The sequence below is a fragment of the Bubalus bubalis genome, chromosome 2 (genome assembly GCF_019923935.1).
Source record: "Bubalus bubalis isolate 160015118507 breed Murrah chromosome 2, NDDB_SH_1, whole genome shotgun sequence".
Taxonomy (NCBI): domain Eukaryota; kingdom Metazoa; phylum Chordata; class Mammalia; order Artiodactyla; family Bovidae; genus Bubalus; species Bubalus bubalis.
The window spans coordinates 12,156,387-12,178,212 of NC_059158.1; the positions used below are offsets into that span (position 1 = coordinate 12,156,387).

General features: G+C 40.4%; 1 long non-coding RNA gene across 1 annotated transcript in view; it reads right to left on the bottom strand.

Annotated features, from left to right (window-relative positions):
• Window positions 1-435: 435 nt before the first annotated feature.
• The window catches only part of LOC123329076, a 35,505-nt gene continuing 14,114 nt past the window's right edge, over window positions 436-21,826 (bottom strand). The window contains exons 2-3 of the long non-coding RNA XR_006544224.2: window positions 11,934-12,013; window positions 436-1,272 (exon numbers count right to left, since the gene is read on the bottom strand). This is a non-coding gene — a long non-coding RNA (uncharacterized LOC123329076). The remainder of the gene's footprint in view (window positions 1,273-11,933; window positions 12,014-21,826) is intronic.

A 21,826-nucleotide genomic window follows, 5' to 3' on the forward strand; every position in this document is an offset into this window, starting at 1 on the left:
AGTCGTATCAGACTCTTTGCAACCCTATGGACTGTAGCCATCCAGGCTCCTCTGTCCATGGGATTCTCCAGGCAAGAATACAGGAGGGGATTTCCATGCCCTCCTCCAGGGGATCTTCCTGACCCAGGGATCAAACCTGAATCTCTTATGTCTCCTAGAAAGAAACTAAGCTGTAGAAGCCTAGATATTAAGGGCTAAACAAATATTTTGAAATCTAGTTCAACTTATTTCATAACCAGAAATGGAAACATAAGAGAAATTAAGCAACTTGCTAAAGGTCACAGAGCTAATTACCGATAGAGTCAAAACTCAGACACATGTGTATTTACTCCCTATGTGCTTTCCGTTGTACCCTGAAGAGTCGTGCTTGTCTTGCTGGCTTTGCTTTGTCTCTTTCCATCAAAAAGTTAAAGGTAGTGGAGTGTGGGAGGAAGGGGAGAGTTTGCGGAAATAAAGTCCCCAGAAAAGGACTCGGTTTCTCAGAAAGAGGTGGCTTCAATATGTTGATACAGATTTATTATTAGATTTTCATTCACTGAGGAGAAAGCCTGTGATTCTCACTATAAGAGGATGCTATGGACTTAGAGACTTCTAAGACCCTCCAAAATTTAGCAGTGATGCCAGAAGACCAGCAGCTTCCTTGAGCTCAAAGCACTAACTGCTACCGATGCTTTCTGCCTGTTTTATCTTCTCCACACGCCCACCCCCCTCACAAGCTGACACGCATAGCTCATCATCTAATTATAATGGGTATGTTGCGAACAGAATTAAGATTTTGGGGGTGTCCTGAGATTCAGTTAGCATGAGACTCTTCCCTCGAAAACAGTCTCCAGAGGAATGCTTCAAGAAAAATGCTGGTGACTTCCAAGCAACTTAGAAACTGTGGATTTTATTTACATTTTCAATAACCATGCTCTCTCCGACATTCATTCTCATCCACGTGGGCCAGTCTGATGAAGATAAAACCAGGTAAGAACAGTTTTTAAGGTGTTATTTAGGAAGTAGCCATCGTCACTGTTGTGAAATCAGAGCAGGCAATCAATCATTTCCCAAGTTAGAGATAGGGAAGCCAGACTGTCCAGATGACCCTAGAAATTCAGTCTCAGGACCTAGCCACCTGGACGTGAGCTAGCCTGTCCCAAAAACACTCATAGGCAGGCTGCTGGGGTGAGGCATATATCCTGATTCAGGCTGCAAAGGTTATTTTGTGGGATGCTCTGAGCGCTGTATTCCACTTCTTTCTCCCTGCTGCAGGAACCAGACACAGGCCACCTGGGCAGTGATTCAGAGAAAGAAGGTAGCTCAGCTATGTTACCAGAGACCCAAGATTCATTTACACTAAGGCTGTAAGCTTAGACCACATCCCTGGTCTCTGCAGGACATGCTCTTCCTCACATAGATAAAGTGACTGCTCTTAAATTTGTTAATCAAAGTAGACACCTTAACTTGTGGAGAGAACAGAAGGCTTAAAATCAGAAGTTCCAAGACCCAGACCCAGTGGGAACAAACCACAACTGGCTAGAGGGCTTCAGGAAGGTCATTTTCAACCTCTTTATATCTAAGGTTCCATACCACACCTCCAACATAATCTCTATCAGATCAGATCAGATCAGTGGCTCAGTCGTGTCCGACTCTTTGTGACCCCATGAATCGCAGCATGCCAGGCCTCCCTGTCCATCACCAACTCCCGGAGTTCACTCAGACTCACGTCCATGGAGTCAGTGATGCCATCCAGCCATCTCATCCTCTGTCGTCCCCTTCTCCTCCTGCCCCCAATCCCTCCCAGCATCAGAGTCTTTTCCAATGAGTCAACTCTTCGCATGAGGTGGCCAAAGTACTGGAGTTTTAGCTTTAGCAGCATTCCTTCCAAAGAAATCCCAGGGCTGATCTCCTTCAGAATGGACAGGTTGGATCTCCTTGCAGTCCAAGGGACTCTCAAGAGTCTTCTCCAACACCACACTTCAAAAGCATCAATTCTTCGGCGCTCAGCCTTCTTCACAGCCCAACTCTCACATCCATACATGACCACAGGAAAAACCATAGCCTTGACTAGACGAACCTTTGTTGGCAAGGTAATGTCTCTGCTTTTGAATATGCTATCTAGGTTGGTCATAACTTTTCTTCCAAGGAGTAAGTGTCTTTTAATTTCATGGCTGCAGTCACCATCTGTAGTGAGTTTGGAGCCCAGAAAAATAAAGTCTGACACTGTTTCCACTGTTTCCCCATCTATTTCCCATGAAGTGGTGGGACCGGATGCCATGATCTTCATTTTCTGAATGTTGAGCTTTAAGCCAACTTTGTCACTCTCCTCTTTCACTTTCATCAAGAGGTTTTTGAGTTCCTCTTCACTTTCTGCCTTAAGGGTGGTGTCATCTGCATATCTGAGGTTATTGAGATTTCTCCCGGCAATCTTGATTCCAGCTTGTGTTTCTTCCAGTCCAGCGTTTCTCATGATGTACTCTGCATATAAGTTAAATAAACAGGGTGACAATATACAGCCTTGACTAACTCCTTTTCCTATTTGGAACCAGTCTGTTGTTCCATGTCCAGTTCTAACTGTTGCTTCCTGACCTGCATACAATGCCAAAGCCTTTGACTGTGTGGATCACAATAATCTCTATAGCTATTTCCAAATAAAAAAATTCTGTGTTTATAGCCCTGCCCTGGTCACATGATGCAGTCCTTATAACTTCTCTGCCTGGACCTGAATACCACTTCTGTTTGGCAGTGCATGCTTTGTCTCCACAAACAGTCAGTGGAAGTTTGTAACAAATGCACATCTCAGACCTTGCCCCCAGACTTACTGAATCAGAATTTGCAGTTAAACAAAATCTCTGTGTGATTGGTTTTTAGAAGCATTGTACTATTAGAGTCTCAGAAAAACAGCCACGAGACTGACAAATTTCATCTATCTTGTTGTTCGGGGAGGTGGGCTCTCTATGGGTAAAAACGGGGCTTCCCTGGCAGCTCAGATGGTAAAGAATCCACCTACAATACAGGAGACCTGGGTTCAATACCTGGGTTGCAAAGATGCCCTGGAGATGCCCTCGCAAAGAGTCAGACACGACTGAGCGACTGAACTGAACTGAACTGATACATATGATAAAAGTGTTATGTCAGTTATGTCTGACTCTTTGCAACCCCATGGACTGTAGCCCGCCAGGCTCCTCTGTCCATGGCCACCCACTCTAGTATTCTTGCCTGGAGAATTCCATGGACAGAGAAGCCTAGTGGGCTACAGTTCAAGAGGTCACAAAGAGTCAGATATGACTGAGTGACTAACACTTTTACTTGCACATGAGTAAAAACAAACTAAAAAGTCTGTTTGTTGTTTGTTACATATATACATATAGCAGATAAACTTTGTGCATGAATCTGTTTGCTACACTTCACATATTTGGGTATTTTGGAAGGAATAATGCTAAAGCTGAAACTCCAGTACTTTGGCCACCTCATGCGAAGAGTTGACTCATTGGAAAAGACTCTGATGCTAGGAGGGATTGGGGGCAGGAGGAGAAGGGGATGACAGAGGATGAGATGGCTGGATGGCATCACTGACTTGATGGACGTGAGTCTGAGTGAACGCCGGGAGTTGGTGATGGACAGGGAGGCCTGGCGTGCTGCAATTCATGGGGTCGCAAAGAGTCGGACACGACTGAGCCACTGAACTGAACTGAAATGATACATATGATAAAAGTGTTATGTCAGTTATGTCTGACTCTTTGCAACCCCATGGACTGTAGCCCGCCAGGCTCCTCTGTCCATGTGATTCTCCAGGCAAGAATACTGGAGTGGGTTGCCATTCCCTTCTGCAGGGGATCTTCCCAACCCGGGGACTGAAACCAGGTCTCTTGCATTGCAGGCAAATTCTTTACCGTCTGAACCACCAGCCATTTTTGTATAGGGAGGCATTCTCTCAGTAAGGAGGTAAACAAGATTAACTCAATAATCAAGTTCTTGGATCACCAAGTAAGTAGTCTGGAGCACCCCATTTGCAGGACTGCGCTAGGAACCGGTTACACAGTGATAAACAAAGCAGATGTACTTTCTGCCCTCCTGGAATTGGCAGTCCAGTAAGAAGCTCTCACAATAACTAGAAAACAGAGACCAAGTCTTTTACATCTCTTTGCCTTCCAAAGGGCCTAGAACTAGAACAATACAGTATTCAATAAGCTTTGCTCCAATGCAAATAGCAGAATGCCTGAAAATAACCTGAATAATATTTTGCAATTTTTCAAGCTGTTTGGACAAAACTCTTCAGGAAGCTGAGAAAAATGTGGTTTACCTTTTAATTTATTCCATTTCTCCTCCTATTATCAAACTTGGAACAGTTTGTCAGGTTTTGTTTGTAACATGTAACTTCCTAAATGTAATAGAACCATGTTTCTCATCACACATAAGTAATATTTGGTTAAATACTACCTAAGCTGTTTCTCCACGACAGGGGAAAAAAGATTTCAGCAGAAAATAAAGCAATATGTTTGGTTGGAACTTGTTCTACTTTTGTTTTTTCCATATTGGTTTCCACCTTTGTTTCAAAATGTTTCTGTCTGAGGGGAGATTTCCAGACCGCAGCCTTTGGGCTGAGTGACAATGACTCAGTTCCCTACCCTGTCTTATCTTTAATACTTTCTTTGCAAATTAAACAATAGAAAGATGGAAAGATATTTTGGCTCTATCAGTACAGAACAATTTGAAAACACCTGCCTAGGGGAAAAAAAGTCACTGGAAATAAAAGCATAGGGAAAATCACAGAGCTGGAAGAAAACCTGGATAAAGTCTGATCCTGTGGGAAGAGTTTAGGGTGAGTGGGGGCAGCCCCCACCCCCTCACTTTGCAGAGAAGTAAAAAAGGGCCCAGAAGGGAGAAGGGTCCTGCCTAAGGTCAATCATATTTTAGGGGAATGAATGGAAATTCTTTTAGATAGGGTTCATGTAGAAGGTTCTCTAGTGAAAGCACTACATGGATTTTGACTTTTACAAGGGACGTATGTGTACAAAACAAACTGGGAAGTAGGTGATATTTGTTTGCAATAGTCCAAAGGCCTTTTCTTCTTTCATTACTCACTTTTACGTTATTCTGTTCAGTTTTCTCCAGCTTCCCTTGCTGATTTTTTTGGTTTGTCTACTTGTTTCATCAATTACTTAGAGATATGTCGAAGTCTCCAACTATGACTGTGGATGTGTCTATTTCTCCTTTCAGTTCTTCCAGGTTATGCTTCATGTGTTTTGAAAACTGCTGTAAGATGCATTCACATTTAGGACTCTTATGCCTTCTTGGCGAATCAATTGTTCTATCATTATGTAAAGTTCCATTTTATCCTCAACAGTTTTCTTTTCTCCGACTCTACTCTGATTATTAATACAGCTACACAGTTTTCTTTTGATGAGAGTTTGCATAACTTCGCCATCCTTTACTTTTAATTCACTTTTATCATTGTATTCAAAGTGAATCTCTTGTAGACAGTATATATAGATGGGTCATGGACTTCCCTTTAATCTAAAATCTCAGTCTTTTAATTGGCGCACTAAGAGTATTTCCATTTAATATAACTATTGCCGTGTTTAGATTTAAGTCTACAGTTTATTATTTGTTTTCTGTAATATTATTCTTTTTTCATCCTTTTCCTTCCCCATCCCTGAGTTCTTTGGGGTTATTTGAATGTTTTTAAGTATTCCATTTAAACTCTTCTATTGTGTTTTTGGATAAATCTCTTTGCATAGTTTTGTTGCTTGTTATTTTGTTCTTGTTTTTATTTTCCAGTGGTTTCTCTAGAGATTATAATAAGCATACTTAAGTTTACAGTCTACTTAGGGTCAATATTTTATCACTTCAAGTGGAATATAGAAATTTTATCAATATATATTAATAGATTCCTTCACCTTCTGCTATTCATATTGTAGTTGTCTTATATAGTATATATACATATTTTGAAACCCAATCAGATGTAATTATAATTTTTGCTCTCAGTCATCCCACATATTTTAAAGAATGAAGTAAGTGTAGTCTACTACATTTCCCTATATACCTAACATTTCTATGGCTCTTCCTTCATTTTTACAAACTTCCATCCGAAATTTTACAAATATCTGTCTGAGCTTTCTTTTAGGAGTCTTGGGTTTGTTTGGTTTTTGTCTTTTGTGGGGTTTTCATTTGTGGTTTGAGGGGATAGAGCTGCTGGTTAAGAATTTTCATAGTTTTCCCTCAGAGACTACCTTTTGTTTTCCTTCATTCCTCAAGATTATCTTTGCTGAATATAAAATTCTGAATCAATAGTCCTTTTCTTTTGGCATTTAAAATATATCATGACATGCTTTCTTCTGATAGCCATGGTTTTTGATGAAAAAATCAATGACATTTTTAAAATGTCATGCCACTGTCTTCTGCTTCCATGGTTTCTTATGAGACGTCCATGGTCAATTGAAACGTTGCCTTGCCTGCTTTTAATACTTTGTCTTTAGTTTTTAGCAGTTTGATTATGGATGTGTCATGGCATGGATGTCTCTATGGGGTTTTTTTTCCCCCCATTTGGAGTTCTCTGAGTTTCTTTAATCTGTAGGCTGATGTCTTTCATAAAATTCAGGGGATTTTCAGAAATTCTCTTCAAATATTTTTTTTGTGTTTTACTTTCTCCTCTTTCTGGAACTCCAATAACATGAATATTAGGTATTTTGGTATGGCCACATAATTTCCTAATTCTCTATTGTTGTTTTTTTTGAATTTTTTCTTCAGTCAGTTCAGTTGTTCAGTCATGTCTGACTCTTTGCAACCCCATTGACTGCAGCACCCAAGGCTTCCCTGTCCATTACCAACTCCCAGAACTTGCTCAGACTCGTCCATCCAGTCAGTGATGCAATCCAACCATCTCAACCTCTGTTATCCCCTTTGCCTCCTGCCTTCGATCTTTCCCAGCATCAAAGTCTTTTCCAAGGAGTCAGCTCTTCGCATCAGGCGGCCAAAGTATTGGAGTTTCAGCTTCAACGTCAGTCCTTCCAATGAATATTCAGGATGGATTTCCTTTAGGATGGACTGGTTGGATCTTCTTGCTCTCCAAGGGACTCTCAAGAGTCTTCTCTAACACCACAGTTCAAAAGCATCAATTCTTTGGTGCTCAGCTTTCTTTTTAGTCCCACTCTCATATCCATACATGACTACTGGAAAAACCATGCTTGAACCAGACGGACCTTTGTTGGTAAAGTAATGTCTCTGCTTTTCAAAATGCTGTCTAGGTTGGTCATAACTTTCCTTCCAAGGAGCAAGTGACTTTTAATTTCATGGCTGCAGTCACCATCTGCAATGATTTTGGAGCCCTAAAAAATAAAGTCTGTCACTGTTTCCACTGTTTCCCCATCTATTTCTCATGAAGTGATGGGACCAGATGCCATGATCTTAGTTTTCTGAATGTTGAGCTTTAAGCCAACTTCTTCACTCTCCTCTTTCACTTTCATCAAGAGGCTCTTCAGTTCCTCTTCACTTTCTGCCATAAGGGTGGTGTCATCTGCATATCCGAGGTTATTGATATTTCTCCCAGCAATCCTGATTCCAGCTTGTGCTTCATCCAGCCCAGCATTTCTCATGATGTACTCCACATATAAGTTAAATCAGCAGGTTGACAATATACAGCCTTGACGTACTCCTTTCCCTATTTGGAACAGTTCCATGTCCAGTTCTAACTGTTAATTCTTGGCCTGCATACAGATTTCTCAAGAGGCAGATCAGATGGTCTGATATTCCCCTCTATTGAAGAATTTTCCCCAGTTTGTTGTGATCCACACAGTCAAAGGCTTTGGCATAATCAATAAAGCAGAAGTAGATGTTTTTCTGGAACTCTCTTGCTTTTTTGATGATCCAACAGACATTGGCAATTTTATCTCTGATTCCTCTGCCTTTTCTAAATCCAGCTTGAACATCTGGAAGTTCACGGTTCACATACTGTTGAAGCCTGGCTCGGAGAATTTTGAGCATTACTTTGCTACTGTGTGAGATGAGTGCAAATGTGTGGTAGTTTGAACATTCTTTGGCATTGCTTTTCCTTTAGGTTAGAATGAAAACTGACCTTTTCCAGTCTTGTGGCCACTGATGAGTTTTCCAAATTTGTTGGCATATTGAGTGCAGCACTTTAATAGCATCATCTTTTGGGATTTGAAATATCTCAGCTGGAATTCCATCACCTCCACTAGCTTTGTTCGTAGTGATGCTTCCTAAGGTTCCCTTGACTTCGCATTCTAGGATGTCTGGCTCTAGGTGAGTGATCACACCATCATGATTATCTGGGTCATGAAGATCTTTTTTGTATAGTTCTGTGTATTCTTGCCACCTCTTCTTAATATCTTCTGCTTCCGTTAGGTCCATACCATTTCTGTCCTTTATTGTGCTCATCTTTGCATGAAAAGTTCCCTTGGTGTCTCTAATTTTCTTGAATAGATCCCTAGTCTTTCCCATGCTATTGTTTTCCTCTATTTCTTTGCATTGATCACTGAGGAAGGCTTCCTTATTTCTCCTTGCTATTCTTTGGAACTTTGCATTCATATGGGCATATTTTTCCTTTTCTCCTTTGTCTTTAGCTTCTCTTCTTTTCTCAGTTATTTGTAAGACCTCCTCAGACAACCATTTTGCCTTTTTGCATTTCTTTTCCATGGGGATGGTCTTGATCCCTGTCTCCTATACAATGTCATGAACCTCCATCCATAGTTCATCAGGCACTCTGTCTATCAGATCTAGTCCCTTAAATCTATTTCTTACTTCCACTGTATAATCATAAGGGATTTGATTTAGGTCATACCTGAATGGTCTAGGGGTTTTCCCTACTTTCTTCAATTTAAGTCTGAATTTGGCAATAATGAGTTCATGATCTGAGCCACAGTCAGCTCCAGATCTTGTTTTTCCTGACAGTATAGAGCTTCTCCATCTTTGGCTACAAAGAATATATTATCAATCTGATTTCACTGTTGACCATCTAGTGATGTCCATGTGTAGAGTCGTCTCTTGTGTTGTTGGAAGAAGGTGTTTGCTATGACCAGTGCATTCTCTTGGCAAAACTCTATTAGCTTTTGACCTGCTTCATTTTGTACTCCAAGGCCAAACTTGCCTGTTACTCTAGGTATCTCTTGACTTCCTACTTTTGCATTCCAGTCCCCTATGATGAAAAGGACATCTTTTTTTGGTGTTAGTTCTAGAAGGTCTTGCAGGTCATCATAGAACCATTCAACTTCAGCTTCTTCAGAATTAGTGGTTGAGGCATAGACTTGGATTACTGTGATATTGAACGGTTTGCCCTGGAAACCAACAGAGATCATTCTGTCATTTTTGAGATTGCACCCAAGTACTCATTTCAGACTCTTTTGTTGACTATGAGGGCTACTCCATTTCTTCTAAGGGATTCTTGCCCACAGTAGTATATATAATGGTCATCTGTATTAAATTCAGTCTTTCCAGTCCATTTTAGTTCACTGATTCCTAAAATGTCGATGTTCACTCTTGCCGCCTCCTGTTTGACCACTTCCTCCTCCTACTACTACTAAGTCGCTTCAGTCGTGTCCGACTCTGTGCAACCCCATGGACTGCAGCCTACCAGGCTTCTCTGTCCATGGGATTCTCCAGGCAAGAACACTGGAGTGGGTTGCCATTTCCTTCTCCAATGCATGAAAGTGGAAAGTGAAAGTGAAGTCACTCAGTCGTGTCCAACTCTTAGCGACCCCATGGATTGCAGCCTACCAGGCTCCTCCATCCATGGGGTTTTCCGGGCAACAGTACTGAAGTGGGGTGCCATTGCCTTCTCCCTGACCACTTCCAATTTACCTTAATTCATGGACCTAACACTCCAGGTTCCTAGGCAGTATTGTTCTTTACAGCATTGGACTTTACTTCTATCACCAGTCATATCCACAACTGGGCGTTGTTTTCAGTTTGGTTCTGTCTCTTAGAGGGGACACTTCAACTCACAACACTTGTTAGCATATGAAACCAATTCTTTTCCTCCTTTCTCCTTCTGCTATTTTATATAAGGCATGCTGGTGGTTGTTTGGGTCTTTTCCCTCTCCCTCTCTCTTTATTGGCCAAACTAGTTACACATCTGTCAGTTTTGTTGGCAATTGTTAACTTTGCAATTTAATCTTTAGATTATAACATATCCAGGTGGGATTGCAGCTGAACTAGAAGTGGAATAAATATCTCCAAGACATGGATGTGGCAGTGGATAGGATTTTGCACCTTCTCTTTTGGGGAAGAGGGTGGGGATTATCTTCATCTTCAGTTCAGTTCAGTTGCTCAGTCGTGTCCGACTCTGCAACCCCATGAACTGCAGCATGCCAGGCCTCCCTGTCCATCACCAGCTCCTGGAGTCCACTCAAACCCATGTTCATCAAGTCAGTGATGCCATCCAACCCTCTCATCTGTCGTCCCTTCTCCTCCTGCCCTCAATCTTTCCCAGCATCAGGGTCTTTTCAAATGAGTCAGCTCTCTGCATCAGGTAGCCAAAGTTTCAGCTTCAACATCAGTCCCTCCAATGAACACCCAGGACTGATCTCCTTTAGGATGGACTGGTTGGATCTCCTTGAAGTCCAAGGGACTCTCAAGAGTTTTCTCCAACACCACAGTTCAAAAGCATCAATTCTTCAGTGCTCAGCTTTTTTCACAGTCCAACTTTCATATCCATACATGACCACTGGTAAAACCATAGCCTTGACTAGATGGACCTTTGTTGGCAAAGTAATGTCTCTGCTTTTTAATATGCTGTCTAGGTTGGTTATAACTTTCCTTCCAAGGAGTAAGCATCTTTTAATTTCATGGCTGCAATCACCATCTGCAGTGATTTTAGTGTAAATTTTTTTTTTTACTCAATTGTTAAATTCTATTGCTATATCTTCATTTTACTGCTCTTTCCTTTGTCATTTCATTCTACTAGTGAGCTCATCTAATGAGGTTTTTTGTTTTCACTATTCTGTTTTTTAGATCTCAAATTCATATTTGGTTCTTCTTTACAATTTTTTTTGGGGGGGGGGCTTCCCTGGTGGCTCAGATGGTAAAGCATCTGCCTGTAATGTGGGAGACCTGGGTTCGATCCCTGGGTTGGGAAGATCCCCTGGAGAAGGAAATGGCAACCCACTCCAGTACTCTTGCCTGGAAAATCCCATGGACAGAGGAGCCTGGTAGGCTATAGTCCATGGGGTTGCAAAGAGTCAGACATGACTGAGAAACCAGCTCTCCTTACAATTTTTACTCTTAATGAAAAATCTATCATTCTATCCCTCCAGCCACTTCAACAGGATTTACTCTTACTTCTTGGAGCATATTTGTCCTATTTGTCCATATTTGCTTTAGAGTCTTTATCAAATGATTCTGACAACTGTATTGCCTCAATGTTGACATTTGTTGGTTGCCTTTTTCCATGCAAGTGGAGATTTTACTGGTTCTTCACATGCTGAGTACTTCAGGGTTTCATCCTGGACATCTCTGAGGGTTATGAGACTCTGGGTATTATTTAAATCTATGGAGATTTTTGAAGTATTCATTTTACCAAACAAGCTGGTTGGCTCCAGAGAGCCTTCAGGAGTTTTGTCTCTTCCATATTCAAAGCCTTGTGCTGCTACTGAGATCAGTCTTACATGGGCACCATTCAGTGGCCATTCTAGGACCTGGGTAAGAATCCACCCCATAGGTCAGCTCTCACAACCTGTGAGATGCTGGTCAGGATCAAATTTATGTGAAGAGTTCATGGGACTAGAGGCACAAAAACACTTTTTTATGGGGTTGCTTCCTGGATCTTCTCCCTTTCTGCCATCTCCACCATACATGCTAGTTTCCTGAGGCACCCTTTATGGTCTTTTGAGGCTTTATTTGTCTACTCTGTCACATACTTCTTACTATGTACCCATATCCAGGGCCAAGGAGTGAGAGGACAGAGAGAGAAAAATAAGTAGGGGAGTTCCCCTTACCTTCTTGGGACCACAGTTCTTCTCACCTGAGAGGAAGGACCCCCTCCTTTAAATTCAAAGTGCCTACTGGTCACTGGGACCTGAGGATCAAGAGAATAGAAAAAAAGAAAAGAAAAGAGAATATTATAAAAACAAGATTTCTCCTACTCTGTCTATATATTGGGAGACCATTTTTCTTCTTGTGCTGGAAATAAAGGGCTTCTTGTGGAAATATTTCTGTCTGTGCCACTGGGTTTCAGGACACCTTGAGTTTAAGTGAAAAAAAGAAAGAAATAAAAGATAAACTTATGGCTTATCTTTTGATGGTTCAGTGGGACTGAGAATTCTGGTATTCTTCCCCAATCCACCTGCTTTTTTTCTTATTACTTTTTACTTTTCAGAACCCTCAAATAGCTGCTTCATGCAATCTGTTCAAGTTTTATAATTGCAGTCAGTGGGAGAGATTGGGTGGCATGTGCTTCTCCATCTTACTGGGAATCAGAACTCCAGAAGCTTTAAAAATACAAAATAAAACACCTACCTAGGTCTCAAAGATTCTGAAAATAAAAATAAAACATATACCTAGGTCCCAAAGATATTGATTTCATTTGTATGGGAGGAAATGTGAGCAAAGGTTTGGTTTTGATTTGTTTTGAGATAGCCCTTGTGATCTGAACATACAACAAAGTTGAGAACCTCTTTCATAAGCAAAGATACCTACAGGCAGATTTTATTTTAAAATCCACAACCACGGTTTATTACCATTTTTGACAGACACTCTACTCTGCTGGATATGTGAAGGGTTATTTAACTTTATGGAACATAGTTGAGTTTATACTCTGGATTATGTTGTACCTGGTCTTGAATCCCTACTAGGACATTCATTAGTTGAGGGATTTTTAACAATTCATTTGACCTCCAAGTCTCAGTTTTGTATCTGGAAAATGGGGATAATATTAAATCCTACATTAAAGGATTGTTGAAAGTATTAACTGAGATAATGAATGTAAAGCACAGTGCAGAGGGTCTGGAATGTGGCCAATATTCAATGAATGTTAACTATTAACACCACTCACATATTATAGGCAAGAAATTTGAAACTCAGCCAGATAAATAACTTACTGAAACTGTTTTTCTCGTGTCTTTTTTTTTTAATTGAAAGGAAACTAATATTTACCTTAAAGGGAAATACTAGCATATTCATCAGATTTTTTAAAAAATTTTATTGACATACAGTTGCAAATGCTCAAGCTTTTCCACAGTGACAGAGAGTAAGTAAATCCCAGACCTGTCATTCCCTCTTCTACCAGTTCAAGCCCAGGAACAATGATTTTTTGGAAAGTTCTTGAATGGGATGCATATAAATTTAAGATTGTGTTTAGAAGCATCAAGTAAATGATTGATGGACATAATCCATCTGTATATATGATATATACTATTGCCGGGAGAAATATCAATAACCTCAGATATGCAGATGACACCACCCTTATGGCAGAAAGTGAAGAAGAACTAAAGAGCCTCTTGATGAAAGTGAAAGAGGAGAGTGAAAAAGTTGGCTGAAAGCTCAACATTCAGAAAACAAAGATCATGGCATCCGGTCCCATCACTTCATGGCAAATAGATGGGGAAACAGTGGAAACAGTAGCTGACTATTTTTCTGGGCTCCAAAATCACTGTGGATGGTGACTGCAGCCATGAAATTAAAAGACGCTTACTCCTTGGAAGGAAAGTATGACCAGCCTAGACAGCATATTAAAAAACAGAGACATTACTTTGCCAACAAAGGTCTGTCTATTCAAGGCTATGGTTTTTCCAGTGATCATGTATGGATGTGAGAGTTGGACTATAAAGAAAGCTGAACACTGAAGAACCGATGCTTTTGAACTGTGGTGTTGGAGAAGACTGTTCAGAGTCCCTTGGACTGCAAGGAGATCCAACCAGTCCATCCTAAAGGAGATCAGTCCTGGCTGTTCATTGGAGGGACTGTTCTGTTACCCCCAAAATTTTAAATAACCAGGAAGATCTCCCAAATTTTCTAAACTAAAGGTGTCTAGTGTTATTTTCATTTCTGCTTCTCTTTAATTTTAATTTTTCTTTCTAGTCCTTCCTTTATTATAATTTTTAAACAGAAAAATATATATTTTTCTTCAAGGCAGAGGAGGTCCTGGTGCATTAGTAGGAGAAGTTTTATCCTTACAAAATGCTTCGCTATTTGAGAATTAGAACAGTGGCTCACTCTGACATTTTATCAGCCAATTTATTAATAGCAATAGCTCTTTGGAGGTCTTCATTCCATCACGTAACATTATCCATGTCAGAAAGATGATCTCTAGAAAATTTTTAAAATACCTTTTAAAACCACACTGCTAAAATACTCACCAGCTGTAAATGTTTTCCTGGTCTGTATGTGTAGGTGGAGGGAGGCGGAGTGGTGGTAATAAAGTGGGAGGGTTGGGGGGAGCCACTAACTGTACAGGGGAAGTGACTCTGTTGATTCTCTGATGGTAAAGGTCAAGGTTTTCCCAAATCCAAATCTGACATTCAGAACAAATCTAATTTTTGTCACATCTTCATGGAACAATGACGAGTTCTTTACTTCATGATTTCTATTCCTCAACCTTCAATCTTTTGCTTCTTTGTCAGCCAGCCCTGGTAACTCACAATGTTGAGTACTCAGCATTGGCAGTCAAGGGTCTCACATGACCAACTGGTTTTTGCAGAAGCTGTATTCCATGGGAACAAATTGGTACATGGGCATGTGAACAGTAAGGCCCAGTAACTCTATCTCTCATGTAGAAACTACCATCAGCACAGATGGCAATACCTTGAATGGGGGATCTTAGAAAGATCCATGACATAGTTGTAGTATGCCAAAGGTTTTCTTGGGAAAGGCTGTGTGCTTCTGACACAGGATAGGAAACCTTGGTTCTGTACTGCCCCTACTATGTGTACACAAAGGGCAGATGGCTCTTAAGACGTAATACCTCTGCTAATGCAGCTACTCTGAACAGAGATTAGGACTGGATACATAGGCTTTGAAAGTTGAGGTTTAAGCCAGTTTTTTCACTCTCCTCTTTCCCTTGGACTGCAAGGAAATCAAACCAGTCAATCCTAAAGGAAATCAGTCCTGAATCTTCATTGGAAGGACTGAAGCTGAAGCTGAAGCTCCAATACTTTGGTCACCTGATGTGAAGAACTGAGTCATTGGAAAAGACCCTGATTCTGGGAAAGATTGAAAGCAGGAGGAGAAGGAGATGACAGAGGATGAGATGGTTGGATGGCATCACTGACTCGATGAACATGAGTTTGAGCAGGCTCTGGGAATTGGTGATAGACAGGGAGGCCTGGCGTGCTGCAGTCCATGGGGTCACAAAGAGTCGGACACGACTGAGTGGCTGAACTGAACTGAACACAGGCTTAGATGAATATTAGATTGTTTTAGAAAAAAATACAAGGGTGTCAAGTTGGCTTTTGATTTTCATTTGCTAACGGTATAACATGGAGGTCTAGGAGGAATTGTATTTGGAAAGAAAAGACAGATGCCCATAGCTGATCACAGTTATACGCAGCGTGGATGCCTTACTCTATGGCATTAGTCCTGCCAGTTCTCTTTGTAGCAGACAATGTGGAGGAGATGAAAAACGTTGGATTTGACTAGACTGAGTCTTGAACCTACTGTTTAGTAACTCAATTTTTAGTAACTCAGAAATACAGTTGTGTTGACTCTTTGCAACCCTATGGACTATAGCCCCCCAGAATCCATAGGATTCTCCAGGCTAGAATACTGGAGTGGGTTGCTATGCCCTTCTCTAGGGGATATTCCCAATCCAGGGATTGAACCTGCATCTCTTATGTCTCCTGCATTGGCAGGCAGTTTCTTTACCACTAGAGCCACCTGAGTCTTGAGCCTACTGTTTACCAGCTATCAATGGGACACATCTCTTCTCTAAGCCTCTGTTTCCTCATCTATACAATAGGAGCAACACCAACAATGACCCACTAAGTTGTGATGATTAAGAGAGAGAAAGCAATTAAAAAAACACTGAAAACCATCATGCTTTAAATCAATACTGACAGTAACCATGGTAATATTAATGAACATTTTTAATGGTAAACACTGATTGACCATGTACAATGTGCCAAGGTTTGCCCTAAACACTTTTTGTGGGTCTTTTTAATTTATCTTCACAGCAACTGAATTTAATCTTTCTTTCCCTCATTCACTTAATGTCCACATTCATGTATTTCATTTTGCAAATAAAGAGTTCAAGCTCCATGAAGGAAGAAAATACATATCTCTCCAATTCACAGGATGCCTGGTATGAATGTTTGAATACATTTAGGTCAGTAAGGGGCAATTTTGCCATGTCAGGGACTTTGAGCAATGTTCAGAGACACTGTTATTCATCACACCTGAGGAGCAATTTGGCATTTAGTCCTTAGAGGCCACAGATGCTGCTAAACATCCTACAATGCACAAGACGTTCCCTAACAACAAAGAATTATCCAGCCAAAATGCCTGTAGTGCTGAGGTAGAGAAATCCTGATTTAGATAAATGGAAAAAAAAATCACTAAATGAATGCACGTGCTGAACAGTCTCCTCGGACATAACGTGTCATGCAAACTCTATCTAGACGTCAAAAGATTGCAAGCTCTTTATTATTTTTTTTTTCTGATTCTGGCCTCACATCATTCTTTCATGCCCCCTAATTCTTCATTTTGTGTCTGATGAACCTTCTCCCAGCAAAGGTAACTGCTTCATTCACTTTACTGATACAACAACTAAATAAAAAACAGAAATCCAGACAATCTTTTCTCCAAGGAAGATAATCTCCTCCGCTACCTCTGACAAAGGGGGCTTTGCTACAATCTCTTTGAATACATCTGGTCAGCTAAAAGGAAAAGAGGAGCCGATCTGAGCAAGTTTAAAACATGATCTGTTCCTGGTTTCTATCTTTATTTTTCCTTTTATCCAACTTCTGATCTGCTTTTAATTTACTATATCTTTCCAAATTATTCCTATTTTTGTGGGTGATCCTTAATTTCTGGCATAAGGCAGGGAATAAACAAATTAAACAGCAAAGAGAGGTATTCCAAAGTAACATTTTTCTCACACATTTTCTCCACTAGTATTTCTTGGATAGGGTTAGAGTTTTCTGTTAAGTATCACTTACCTAGTGTGTAAGGAAGCTATAAGTAAAAGCAGCAGCCAACAACCAACCTACAGGGGGTGAAGAGGGTTTGGGGAGAGACCAGAGTGAAAGATATAGAAAATATTTGATCTGCTTTACATTTTTGAGGGAAAAATACAACTTTGATTCTTAAATGCAAAAATATTCACATGCTTCAAGTACATATTTTCCAAAGAAATGAGACAATGCATAAGAAACAGGCTGAGGGCAGCTTTCAGAATGGGAGAAAATAACAGCAAATGAAGCAACTGACAAAGAATTAATCTCCAAAATATACAAGCAGCTCATGCAGCTCAAAACCAGAAAAACAAACAACCCCATCAAGAAAAGCCAAAGAACGAAACAGGCATTTCTCCAAAGAAGACATACAGATGGCTAATAGACACATGAAAAGATGCTCAGCATCACTCATTATCAGAGAAATGCAAATCAAAACCACAATGAGGTACCATCTCACACCAGTCAGAATGGCCACCATCGAAAAGTCTACAAACAATAAATGCTGGAGAAGGTGTGTAGAAAAAGGAGCCCTCTTACACTCTTGGTGGGAAAGCAAATTAGTACAGCCACTATGGAGAACAGTGTGGAGATTCCTTAAAAAAACTGGAAATAGAACTGCCATACAACCCAGCAATCCCCACTGTTGGGCATACACACTGAGGAAACCAGAATTGAAAGAGACACATGTACCCCAACGTTCACTGCAGCATTGTTTACAGTAGCCAGGACATGGAAGCAACCTAGATGTCCATCAGCAGACGAATGGATAAGGAAGTGTGGTACACATGCACAATGGAATATTACTCAGCCATAGAAAAGAATGCATTTGAGTCAGTTCTAATTAGGTGGATGAAACTGGAGCTATTATACAGAGTGAAGTAAGTCAGAAAGAGAAACACCAATATAGTATATTAACACATATATCTGGAATTTAGAAAGATAGTAACAACGATCCTATATGCAAGACAGCAAAAGAGACACAGATATAAAGAACAGACTTTTGGACTATGTGGGAGAAGGCAAGGGTGGGATGATTTGAGAGAATAGCATTGAAACCTGTATATTACCATATGTAAAATAGATGACCAGTGCAAGTCCGATGCATGAATCAGGGCACTCGAAGCTAGTACTCTGGGACAACCCAGAGAGATGGGGTGGAGAGGGAGGTAGGAGGGGGGGTTCAGGATGGTGGGATACATGTACACCCATGGCTGATTCATGTTGATGTATGGCAATGGCAACCCACTCCAGTGTTCTTGCCTGGAGAATCCCAGGGACGGGGGAGCCTGGTGGGCTGCCATCTATGGGGTCACACAGAGTTGGACACGACTGAAGTGACTTAGCATAGCATAGCATAGCATGGCAAAAACCACCGCAATATTGTAAAGTAATTATCCTCCAATTAAAATAAATTAATTACTTCATCCACCTCATTAGAACTAATTCAAATGTATTCTTTTTAATGGCTGAATAATGAGGTGGATGAAACTGGAGCCTATTATACAGAGTGAAGTAAGCCAGAAAGAAAAACACCAATACAGTATACTAACGCATATATATGGAATTTAGAAAGATGGTAACAATAACCCTGTGTACGAGACAGCAAAAGAGACACTGATGTATAGAACTGTCTTATGGACTCTGTGAGAGAGGGAGAGGGTGGGAAGATTTGGGAGAATGGCATTGAAACATGTAAAATATCATGTATGAAACGAGTCGCCAGTCCAGGTTTGATGCATGATACTGGATGCTTGGGGCTGGTGCACTGGGACGACCCAGAGGGATGGAATGGGGAGGGAGGAGGGAGGAGGGTTCAGGATGGGGAACACATGTATACCTGTGGCGGATTCATTTTGATATTTGGCAAAACTAATACAGTTATGTAAAGTTTAAAAATAAAATAAAATTTAAAATTAAAAAAAAGAAGTTTAAAATAAATTAATTACTTAAAAAAAAAGCTGAGAGAAAGAGGAAAAAGAAGGAAAATGCAAAGACAGAGAGAGAGAGTGTGTGTGTGTATGTGTGCATGCATGCACACAAAAGGAAGAGCAAGTCAGAGGGACAGATGAAGGCCAACCTCTTCTGCAGTTAAATGATTCTCTGCAACTTTCATCCCCTAGCCCTGTTCCTCCAAGTCTCACTTCCCTGGCAGGCAAAGCCTCTAGAGAATATTTGTCCATGCAAATTTTATGGTGGGACTTATGAAATGTCAAATGAGAATAATCCTTTTTACTTTTCCAATATTTTTTAGTCTTTTATTGCCTGTAGAAAGCAGGAGGCTTTATTTCTTACTTAATTATTTGCTAAGCAGTCCCTCTCTGTCCCACCCTCCCTCCCAAGCCACCAACAATCCTCTTTCCCTTTAGGGAAAACTAGGAAAACTAGGATGACATGAGTCCTGTCCTCCTACCATTTACAGTCTCCAAAGTAAATAAACAGAACACACACACAGAAGCCATCTAAGGAGAAGATAGAACAACTTGCTTTCTCAAGTATAAGCAAAAAAAATTTCTTTTTTTTCAATATTGCAAATGCTTTTCTGCAATGTTCAGTTCTTCAGGGGGAAATGGTTGGCAATTTTACACACACACACACACTCTCTCTCACACACACACACACACAAACTCTCACACACACACATTCTCTCTCTCTCTCTCTCTCACATACACACACACACACACACACACACACACACACACTCCAATAATTAGCTTGTTGGTTGAGTTGACCAACATTTGAAATAATAGGTATTTTTTTTAGTCGTGAATGATGGCTCTTGGAGGTTAGTTATCTTATGTAAAAATTCCTGGTAAATTAATTGCTCTGCTGTTTGACTGCTGAACATTAAATATTTGATCTCCCATAATTTCAACATTAAAGGCTTTTTCTAATTTGTTGTGTTTAAATCACCAAAGCAAAATGTCTTTGACTAACCAAAGACATGTTTAGTTCTTTCAAGATTCCAATAATAAACAACTCCTAAATTGACCCTAATACTGAGTATTCACAAAAACCGCAAAACAATTTTTTGAAGAAATGTTACAGAAAGCAGGGGATTCTCTGAGGGAAAAGAATGAGATATGTATCTTATCATCATGGAATAGGACATTCTGAAGTGCTTGGACAGAATTATTCATTTTCCTATGAAGGTAAAAGTGGTTCTTTAGTCCTGTGTTCTGAACCCACCCTGATAGCCTAAGGGCGAATGAGCAATATCACAGGAAATCATGTAGAAAGTTTACAAGCCACAATGACCATCTCATTTGCAGTGGCAGTTGCTATTTGTGCCCTTGTCCCTCAAAGTTTCATTGTGTCTTAGACTGATGGATAGTCCAAGACTTGGTTAGAAAAATATCACCTAGGTTTTCAAAAGTGATTCCAGACTCTTCTCATTGCTAACTTCCCATTAGATGATCATTATAAACCAGTGCTTCTGAGAGGGATCTTCTTTCCAAAGGTATTGCCTATTTTGTGATTGCTGAGATACTGAAATGTCATCACTAGGAATTCATTCACACATTCTATAGATAATAAATGCCTCCTGGACATATGAGAAGACAAATCACAATCCCTTTTCTCAAAGAGTTTGTGGATTTGTGCTTGAAATAAGGCAATAACCGGATTTTGAAGGTCCATTAGGAGGCTACATGATTCCATGTACATGACCTCCTGGAAAAGGCAAAACAATGGCGATAATAAAAAGATAAGTAGGTTACAGGGGCCGGTGGGGAGGCAGAGAGGAATAGGTGGACCACGGAGAATTTTTAAGGCAGCAAACTACTCCACGTGATACAATAATGGTGCATTTGTTGTCGTTGTTTAGTCACTAAGTTAGTGTCCAACTCTTTTGTGACCCCATGGACCGTAGCCCACAGGGATAGAACCCATGTCTTCTGCATTGGCAGGCCACCAGAGAAGCCCATAATTGTGGATACATGTCATTACATATTTGTCAAAACCCATATAACACCAAGCATGAACCCTAACATCAACTATGGACTTAGGGTGGTTTTTATGTGCTAATGTAGGTTCATCATTGTAATACCTGTGCCATTCTGGTGTGGGATGTTACTAATGGTGGAGGCGATGCATGTGTGGGAGCAGGGAGGATGTAAGAAATCTCTGTACCTTCCTCTCAATTTTACTGTGGACCAAAAACTGTTCTAAAAATAGTCTATTAAAAATGTCCACTAGTAAAATGTGATCTATCTTGGAAAGGGCAAAGCCTTCCACTGATCAGCTCTTCTGAATTCTAAGAAACCATCAGTTACTTCAGTTCTTTTCCACCGCCAACAGCAAAGAACAGGATATTTGAAGGGAGCACTATGAAAGAAGATTTTGGTGGCTGGCACTTTTACAAAGATCTGGAGAATGGGGCACTATCCAGAGAAAGAAGGTCTAAATAGACCATTGTGGGACGGTAGTGAGCAGGCAACACTTGTCAGAGGAGGTTGGGACATGGAGGTTGGTAGGGCAACTTGTGAACAGAGTTCTACAGAAGGCAAGATAATTCAAAAGACAGTATGACTCAAAATGCATCAAAGATCTAAATATAGGAGCTAAAACTATGAAACTCTTAAAAGGAAAGAGAGGGATAAATTTCCATGACCTTGGATTTGGCGATGTTTTCTTAGATGGACACCAAAAGCAAAAGCAACAAAAGAAATAAATAGATATACTGGACTTTGTTAAAATGAAAACCTTTTGTGCACAAAAGGACA